Source organism: Cibotium barometz, chromosome 36 (assembly GCF_041138505.1).
Source record: "Cibotium barometz isolate CiBa-2024 chromosome 36, ASM4113850v1, whole genome shotgun sequence".
Lineage (NCBI taxonomy): Eukaryota > Viridiplantae > Streptophyta > Polypodiopsida > Cyatheales > Cibotiaceae > Cibotium > Cibotium barometz.
The window spans coordinates 49,940,301-49,949,230 of record NC_141081.1 but is presented as its reverse complement, the minus strand read 5'-3'; positions in this window follow the sequence as shown (position 1 = coordinate 49,949,230).

The window sequence follows — 8,930 nt, the reverse complement described above, 5'->3', positions numbered from 1 at the left end:
TTTGGTCACCAACTAAAAGACTGCCTGACTCCTGCCATGTCAAGGGGACAGGGAAGTCAAGGACCCCGAGTTCAGAGACGAACCCCTTCATACCAGTCTAATTAGGGTCCGTCTCGCCCAAGCCAGGGAAACCCCAGAAGAAATCCAGCTCAGCCATCTGCCTCTATCCAGAGTAACCTCATAACTCCCTCCCAGAATTGGGACAACCAAAGAGAAAGAGTTCCACCTCAGACTGCAAAACAGCTAGAGCAGTCACAATTTCAGATGTAGTAGAAGAGGAAAGAGGGTAGATCTTTGCTGCAATTGAAAACCAAGGACCTAACTGTTAGTTCTCAGTCATCCATACTCCAGCAGAATATCAGGGTAAGCCTTTTAAGCTTTTGATTGATTCAGGGAGTTCTCATTCATTCATTTTCCTTGGATGCTTGCATAAGCTAGTCTTAGAATAGAAATCAGGGAAACCTATGCAAGTTGAATTGGCCAGTGTGGGAAGACTCTTTTCACTCGCCACCATGAGACAGATCTTATCCAGTTCAAACTAGATGGTAACGTAACCGACTGTCAGTTTAAAGTCTTACCTCTGGGAGTTTTTGACGGGATCCTTTGGAATGGATTGGCTCCACAAAAATCAAGCTGGCATACACTGTCACAATGGAACCATTTCCTTCCATGACCTTCACGGGAAAAAAGTTCAAGGAACTGGAGTTTTCGGATCCCCAGACTGTAAATAAGTGTTTCAAAACTTGATATATAAGAATAGAGAGTCTTCTGATACCTTCTCTTACGATTGAAATCATCCGATCATCCCCAAGCTTTATCTCCTCTTACTCGTACTCTGACTTTTCTCTCTTTCCAAGGTCTATGGCAAAGTAGCCTTCTCTTGCAGGGCTATGGCATACTATTATTTCTTTAAAGGAAAAGCTATGGAGTAGTAGTCTCTTTCTAATAAAGGTCATAGCAAGCTAGATTTCTTTTCCAAGAGATTAGATAAGAATGAAGGGATATATGCATCTCAAGGTCCAGCTACCTGACCAATCAAAACAAAATCACCGGGGATCTCTGATAAAATGAAAATCAGGAACCTGATGTGATTAGCAGATAGAGTTCTGCCATGGGTAGAGAAAGTCATCAGATAAAGATATCTAAAGTGACCAGAGGTGAGACTACTGATAAGCAGGAGGAAACATCTTCCAAGTTGCTGAAAGGACTTAGGAAGAAGCAACAAATTTATGTTGTCAAAATGAACCTAGTAGACTCAAAGCTTAAGGCTAAAGAACCAGAATGGTTAAGTGAATTTGATGATCTATTCCCAGCAGAACTAATTGAAATGCCTCCAATTCGAGAAGTAGATCATGTGATTGAATTGACCCCTGGAGCTCAGCCAGTAGCCCTGCGCACGTATAAAATGCTAGGTCCTGAAGCCATTGAACTCAGGGAAATAGCTTAGACAGCTGTTAGAACAAGGGTTTGTAAGACCCAGTGTTTCACCTTGGGGTGCGCCAGTTCTCTTTCAGAAAAAGAAAGATGGAACGCTTAGACTCTGTGTGGGCTACAGAGGTCTAAATCAGCTGTGACAGTTAAGAATAAGTATCCTATCCCAAGAATTGATGAGCTTTTGGACAGGCTAAATGGAGCCCAGATCTTCACAACGATAGATCTCAAATCCGGGTATTACCAAATCAGGATTAATGAGCAAGATATCCCAAAGACACCAATCAATAATTTCCCATGCCCGAAAAGCGGGGACGATTCCACCTTTTTGAATTTTTTAAACAAATTTTTCTAACGAGATCAATTCTAAACTATCCTTCACCTGAATAAACCAGATAGAAGGAAACTATCACTGATATAATTTGATCATCTGAGTAAATTCAACGCTTTTTTCCTAATCAAGATCAGGCACAGCCGTTGATCCACTCAATTGAGAAATTTATCAGGGAATTAACTAGCTACTCGAATCCTAGCGTAATCCTAAGATTTTTCAGTTTGATTATTAAAACTCCACTGATTCCAGCCTAACCCCATCCGGCCCATGGGTTAGCCACCACCCTACCACACTAGAATCGGTAAATCCAAGCAAGTACTCACCCTTCCATAATTGAAATGCCTTTCTTAGCTTTAACTTTAGAAAACAGATACGCACACACTCCTCTTTAAAAACTTTAATATAAAAATATAAGTATTTTTCATAGAATTTAATCAATATGCATCTTTCTATGCATGAATGAAAATGACACTTTTAGAATACTCTAACAATGGGAAATTCTCTTTTTGATTAATAAAAGATGAAATTTATTTCACAAATTTTTAGAAAATTTCGCCATAACCTCCTTTGTAAGGCTGACCATTTTTCAATTTTTAACTTACTGAAATTAATTAGAAGTTCACCAAGAGTATTTAAATCATTCTAGTGTAAACATTTTCTACTTATTTAAGAGAACATTATGAAAAACTTGATTTTATCCAATAATCAATCATCTAGGATAAAGAATGGTTGGATTTACTAAAGAAGAGAGGGGAATGCCTTTTTTCAATGAGGCATAACTTCATTTCATTTTAGAGAAGACAAAAATAATAAAAAACCATAAAAGAAATAGAAAAGAGAAGAATCTCCAACTTACATGGATAATTTGAGAGATTTCCTTTGGCTTGATGGTTTGAGGGTTCTCCTCTTGTTTGAAACAAGAGTGGCCACCAATCTTTTAGAAGAGGGAAGATCAAAAACTAATGAATTATGAGTAAAATTCACAGTTTTTGGTACTTGGGAGAGGCAGGGTAACAGTGCAAAACACTATTGAGTTTCAACAAGGGGGAAGGCTTCTATTTATAGGAAAAAGTGAGCTTCTAACCAAGCCAATTGATTCTAGAAATTTTCAGATCAGTTTGGTCAATTTTTGACCATTTTTGGGTCAGTTTAGTAAACTCTTTGGATCTAGTTGAAACAGGAGAGAGGAGAGATAAAAATATCTCATTATTTGGGAGTTTAAAACTCATTCAAGCATGTGAAATAGGCACCTCCTTCATGAGGGGAATTCCCCTATACTGAGGTGTCAAAAATGCATCATTACTTCTAAATATCTCTCTTTTTTAACTATTAACCTTGTCCTTAGTCAACTCTTCATCTTATGTGAGTATTTACTCATTTTTTGGGGGATTTTTCTTTTGTTCTTCCATTTATCTCTTTCCTACATTTGGATAAATCTTATTGGTCCATAGGAACCTTAATTTAAAATTTTTCGAAAATCTGGACCCCTAGGATAAGGTTTCGGTTTTCGGAGTGACCACCAGCCTAGTCTCGTGCCCGGACATTCGTGGGCGAGACCCCGAGTTAGAAACCCTGCCCCGCGCATGAGGGGGTTGCTTCGGCTGTCAATTTACTGGGGGTCCGGTGCGCGTAGGGGGCAGAGGGATCTCAAAATCAAGGAAGAGGATATACCTAAAACTGCTTTTCGTACACGTTATGGGCATTATGAGTTAACTGTATTGACTTTTGGATTGACAAATGTGCCTGCTACATTCATGTGCTTAATGAATAATATTTTTCATCCCTTTCTCAATGATTTCATTTTGGTCTTTTTGGATGATATTTTTGTTTACTCAAAGAATAAAGTGGAACATGAACAACATCTTAAGAAAACTCTTGAAATTCTGCGTATCATTTGTATGCAAAATGAGTAAGTGTTTCTTTGCAAGACATCAAATTGTGTATTTGGGAAGGGTTATATCCAAAGAGGGAATTCATATAGACCCTGAGAAGGTAAAAGCAATTGTAGATTGGCCAGTATCTAAGGCTGTGAGAGATGTGAGGAGCTTTATGGGATTAGCAAAGTATGAGAGAGCGCATATTATGAATTTTTCTAAAATTGTGAGTCCTCTAACTGAGCTAACTAAGAAAAAGAAAGGTTTTGTGTGGTCTGAGGCATGTCAAATTGCATTTGAATTATTAAAATAAAGGGTAACCGAAAACTGCATATACTGAAAATTCCTGAAATGGGAAAGCCTTTTGTGGTAACTTGTGATGCAAGTGGGGAGCAATTGGGTTGTGTTTTATGTCAAGAGGGAGCAATTGGGTTGTGTTTTATGTCAAGAGGGAAGAGTGGTTGCATATGAATCTCGAAACTTAAGGAAGCATGAATTAAATTATCCTGTTCATGATTTGGAATTAGGTGCTGTGGTTCATGCTTTGAAACATTGGAGACATTTGTTGCTTGGCGTGAAATTTGAACTAAGAACTGATCATCAAAGTTTGAAATATATTTTCACTCAACCCTTAATAATAGGCGGAAAAGATGGCTTCAATTATTGTGTGAATATGATTTTAGCATTAAGTATCTTGCAGGTAAAGAGAACAGAGTTGCTGATGCTTTAAGTCATAGACCCATGTGTAATCTTTTGTCTGTTGTACGAAGTGAATTGATTAATCAAGTCCGACTTGAAGTAGCAAATAATTCTTTCTACTCTAACATCATTTCCTATTTAAATGCACATGTGGGAGAAATGTATGAGGGAAAATTTCACTTGTATAAAGGAAATTTGTATTATCATGATCGTTTGTGTATACATGCCGATTCTTCTTTAAAACAACAAATTTGTATTATCATGATCGTTTGTGTATACATGCTGATTCTTCTTTAAAACAAAAAATATTGTGGGAATGTCATAACACTCCTTTTGTAGGTCACCCAGGGTTTAACAAAACCTATGCCAAAGTAAAGAGTTCTTTCTTTTGGCCAAATATGAGATCTGATGTTTTGCTTTATGTGCATGAATGCTTGCAGTGTCAACAGATTAAGGTTGAACAAAAGCGTTTGCCTGATGAATTGCAACCTCTAGATATGCCATGTAAAAAGTGGGAATCCATATCTATGGCTTTTATCACTAAGTTACCTACAACTAGAGAGGTTATGATACAATTTTTGTTGTCGTTGATAGTTTAACTAAGATGGCTCATTTCTTTCCTATGAAGAAAACTGATACTGCCTTGCATGTTGCAAAGTTATTTGTAAAAGAGATATTTGGATTGCATGGTATACCTAAAAGCATCGTGTCCGATCAGGATTCTAAATTTACGTCTAACTTTTGGCAAGCTATAGGCACACAGTTAAGAATGAGCAGTGCCTTTCATCCACAACTGATGGGGAAACTGAACGGGTAAACAGGGTTTTGGAAGATATTTTTAGGATGTACGTGAGTGAGTCAGAATAATTGGGTGGATTATTTATCATTAGTTGAGTTTGCATATAACAGTTCATGGCACTCATCAATTCAAATGGCACCTTTTGAAGCGATGTATGGTTATAACTGTTCAACTCCTCTAACCTTTTTTGACCCTAAAAATAAAGTGGAAATCTCTAAGCAAATGCTTTTTGACAGAATGGATCAAGAACTCAACACATTAAGGAAGCACAAAAGAAGCAGAAAGTGTATTATGATAAGCATAGAAGACCGTTGACCTTTGATTAGGTGATATGGTTTTCTTAAGAGTAATTCCTAAATGTACTAATCTAATTCTTGGGAAGGATAGGCGTTTGTCTCCAAGATTTGCAGGTCCTTTTAAAGTTTTGAAGAAAGTTGTTTCACTTGCATATAAACTTGAATTGCCTATACATGTGAAAGTTCATCCTATTTTCCATGTGAGTTTGTTGAAAAAGTACGTGTCTAACCCTCATCATGTTTTGTAGGAGAGCAATAATCTTCGAGATGATGGTTCCTTGCATATAGAACCTGAGATTGTGTTAGATCATAGAGTTAAGCAACTTAGAAGTAGAAGTATTGTAGACGTTTTGGTTAAGTGGGATATGTATCCTGTGGAGGATGCGTCTTGGGTTGATTTAGATGTTTTACAAGCGGAGCACCCTTCTTTCCAACTCTGAGGATAGAGTTAATTTTGAAGAAGGGGAGAATGTAATAAGTCTTTTGCATATAATTTAGTAGTAATATTATTTTTATTCAGTGTCAAAATCCTCCTCGGGGCACATCTTGTGTGTCATTTTTGAGTTTCTTAAAGTTAGAATTTCGGAAAGTGTTGTACGAATGAAATGTAGACCTAAGGTCCTAGAAAAGCTTTGTCTATCTGAGCGTCTTAAGATTCTTTGGTTTTGAAGAAGGGGAGAATGTAATAGGTCTTTTGCATATAGTAATATTATTTTTATTCAGTGTCAAAATCCTCCTTGGGGCACATCTTGTGTGTCATTTTTGAGTTTCTTAAAGTTAGAATTTCGGAAAGTGTTGTACGAATGAAATGTAGACCTAAGGTCCTAGAAAAGCTTTGTCTCTCTGAGCGTCTTAAGATTCTTTGGTTTTAGTGTCCGTTTAGGGTCTTCGATTTTGGAAATATTGAGAAATGCAAGTTTTACACTCTTTTTCTAGTATTTGTTGACTTTTCTAACAAATCTGTAAGGAATTTGACTTTGGAGCATTCCACACATGGTTGTAAAGCTCGATGAGATGAACAAATCGTTATCTCACAAGCCCGGTGTGCAAAACCGCCTTAATTTATGGACTTTTAAAAAAAAAGTGTAATTCTTGTCATTCGCGATATTCTTGGTTGTCTTTTGGCTATTCTTGTAGGATGCGTACTTTCGGGGAATCTTTTTCACCAACCTGATTTTTTTGGCTGGTGGAGTTTGATTCAACCGAATGGCACTTTACTGTAAAGCATGCATGTCATGCACATAACGGATTGACACGCCCCAATTCAATAAATTGGGGAGGTCTGATTGTGATCGGGATTGCGAATGCAAATGCGAGTGTGAGTGTGAGACAATACATGTATCTAGAAAGCTTGGGGGTGGTCGGGAGGTTTTGATCAAGCTCATATCTATTGTAATTCTTGAAGAATAAAGATTCTCTGTTTGGCTCTGCTATATCTGTGCACTCTGTTATTCTTCTTTTTCTCTCTCTCAAAGTCTCTCTTTGTTAATTCGCGTGACAAGTGGTATCAGAGCAGCTTTTGATCCGATGGAGATGGAAGCTTATGAGCAACGACCGAAGGAACAAGACAAACTCATTAAACGACTTGTGCAAGACCTTAACAAAGAAAGATCAGGCAGAGGAGTGAATGAAGACGCAGGTATTTCGACTGATTTAAATGAGGAAAGTGATCCGTTGTTGCCTCCACAACCGAATGGGGCGAATAAGAAGGTTGACCAACGAAGACGAAAGAGAAAGAGAGACGACTATGAAGACGAAAGAGGAAGAGAGACGACTATGAAGACGAAGATGCAGGTGAGGCTACATTGCTATATGTTTTTAAGAAAGCAAAAATTGAATGAGTTTGATGGCGTAAAGAAGACATGCAAAAATCTCGAGGCCTGGATCGAGGAATTGGAGGATTTGTTTGCATTGTGGGAATTCTCGGAAAAGGCCAAGGCGAAGATTACCATCCTACAACTGCAAAGCGTGGCCAAGCTCTGGTTGAAGTCCTACATGTAGACCAGGACACGCGCCAGTACGGTTGCATCGCAAGAATTTCGAGCCAAAGCTGAGAAGAGGTACTATTCACCTCACTACAATATGGAACGCAAAATGGAGTTTTACGGTTTCAAGCAGCATGAAGCAGATAAGCACGACCTCAGTGTCGACGAGTACAAAGAGCGATTTCTGTGCCTTCACAAGTACGCGCAGGAGGTGACGGGTGACGCATTGAAGATGAAGTTTATTGAAGGCCTACGTGAAGAACTAAAGTTCCAAGTTAAAGGTGCGGGCTGTCTTGATTTCCTAGATGCCGTAGCTAAGGTCGAAAACTATGAGAACATGGAGAGGTTTCATCAAAGAAGAGCATCGAGACGAGGGTGATTCAAACGGGACACCGTCCTCAGAACCCTGCTACAACAAATCCTCGAAAATTGCCAAATCCGCCCAACCCAAATCGACAAGATAATAATCAGCAGCAACGACGAGGGCTAAACTCGAGAACTGGTAACGGTAATCGAAACGGGAATCAAAAGAAGCAGCAGAGCCAGTTCATTGGCAGCAAGATCTTGAGTTCCTGGAGAGAGCTCGAAGGCTCGGTTTGTGTTTTCGATGCGAGGAACAAGGGCATCGTACATATAAATGTCCCAACAAGGAAATGGACAAGGCTGTGCAAGCCAAGATGGCTGAGGTGGAGACAATTGATGATGCTGATGACAAAGGTAAGTTATTTGACCCTCCTCTGCGATGTTTTACTACTTCTGTTCATCATCGAAAGGCATTTGTGAGATTAAATTCATGGGAAAATTTAAAAATTAAAAATTGAATTTTCTAAATGATTCTGGCAACACACATTGTTTTCTATCTTCTAAATTGGTAAAGAATCTGAATCTGAAAGTGAATCAAGAAATTAAAAGACCTGTGGAATTAGCTAGCAGTTATAAAAGTTTTACCAAAGGGCATATTGAAAATCTGTCTTTTGTTTTGAACGGTCAAAATCACACAGGTAATTTTTATGTGATTGATATGGGCGTGCATGATGTGATCATAGGCATGGATTGGTTGACTGAAAATCACGTGCTTATTGATGTTGTGAAGAAAAGAAAATCACTTTTAAGCACACAGATGGGAGTAGTCACACTATTCTTGGGGAAGGAAGGGATTCTAAGTCACTAATCATTTCGGCCATGAAACTGATAAGGGGACTTAGGCAAGGATGTGAAACTTTTCTGATTTTTGCTAATGAATTGAAGGACATTTTTCCTGATGTCCTTCCAGGTATGCCTCCTCCTAGATCATTGGATCATGGGATAGACCTTTACCCGAGAACATAACCTTATTCTTAGGCTCCTTATAGGTTCAACATAGAAGAGCTTAAAGAACTAAAACTTCAATTGGATTACCTTTTGAAGAAAGGGCTTATTAGACCTAGCGTGTCTCCTTGGGGTAGTCCCGCTCTATTCCAAAAGAAGAAGGATGGGACGTACAGACTTTGCATAGATTATCGGGGGCTGAAC